Source organism: Propithecus coquereli, unplaced genomic scaffold (genome assembly GCF_000956105.1).
Source record: "Propithecus coquereli isolate 6110/MARCELLA unplaced genomic scaffold, Pcoq_1.0 Scaffold111, whole genome shotgun sequence".
In the NCBI taxonomy this organism is placed as follows: domain Eukaryota; kingdom Metazoa; phylum Chordata; class Mammalia; order Primates; family Indriidae; genus Propithecus; species Propithecus coquereli.
Window position 1 is genome coordinate 621,587 of NW_012135081.1, and position 1,492 is coordinate 623,078.

Consider the following 1,492-nt stretch of genomic DNA (forward strand, 5'->3'; position numbering starts at 1 on the left):
GTTAATTTCTTTCTATTTTTAGTAGAGACGGAGTCTCGCTCTTGCTCAGGCTGGTTTCGAACTCCTGAGCTCAAACAATCCGCCCGCCTCAGCCTTCCAGAGAGCTAGGATTACAGGCGTGAGCCACCACGCCCGGCCTGCTGCCTGTTTTTATACGGCCTGCAAGCTAAGAATGTTTTTACAGTTTTAAGTGGTTGAAAGAAATCAAAAGAAGAATATTTTATGACACATGAAAATTATAAGAAATCCAAATATCAGTGTCCATAAAAAATCTTTTGCCAAGCTCATTCTTTTTTGTCTTGTCTGTGGCTGCTTTCACACTGCAGCAGCAAATTTGAGTGGTTGCAACAGAGACCGTATGGCTTGCAAAGCGTAAAATATTTGGTATCTTGCTCTTTATAGAAAAAGTTTGCTGGCACCTGGTCTACCCCATCGTTATGATTTCATAGTATCATGTATGTATGAGGATGAAGATTATAATTAGCCACCATTCATCTCCTATGTGCAATATACTGTGCTAGATGCTTTACATATTTATATATAATCTTTTCAATAACCATCCAGAGGTGTTAGTAATGCGTAGTTAGATACTTAATAAGTATCAGTGTCAAAATTCAAACCCAATTATCTGAATTCGAAATCTCATTGCACTGATCACACTGTATTATAATTAATTGTTTATATTTGTCTCTCTCTAGAAGAAACTTGAGTTTGAATGATAGCTTACTTTTTCTTATAGCCACCATTTCCAGCACAGGGTGAGACCAAAATAAATGTATATTATTCTTAATTTTTTTTTTTTCTTTGATAAAAGAAAAGGTCTTGCTCTGTCTCCTAGGCTAGAGTGCAGTGGTGTTGTCATAGCTCATTGCAACCTCAGACTCCTGGGCTCAAGCAATTCTCTTGCCTCAGCCTTCCAAGTAGTTGGGACTACAGGCACATGCCACCACACCCAGCTAATTTTTCTACTTTTTGTAGAGAGGGGTCTCACTCTTGCTCAGGCTGGTCTTGAACTCCTGGCCTCAAGGGATCCTCCTGCCTCAGAATCCCAAAGTGCTAGGATTATAGGAGTGAGCCACTGCCAATAACTTTCGTGTATATAATTTTTGTCTGCTCCCTTGTAACAAACCTGTGAAGGTAACACATATAAAATTTTCAAGTAATTGAAGTTTATTCTTTTACGTGTAATTTCTTTCATTTTTAATAGCAGTATTTTTTAAACAAAGGATATACATTAAATGTAACTAGAGATAATTAGAAATTATAAAAGCTGCATCTAGGGGACAAATAGTATCACTGTTATGCAAAGCACCTGTATGGAGAAGTAGAGAAGCTTTTTAAAAGTATTTTACTTTTGGCCGGCGGGGTGGCTCACAATCCTAGCTCTCTGGGAGGCCGAGGTGGGCGGATTGTTTGAACTCAGGAGTTCGATACCAGCCTGAGCAAGAGCGAGACCCCGTCTCTACTAAAAATAGAAAAATTAGCCAGACAT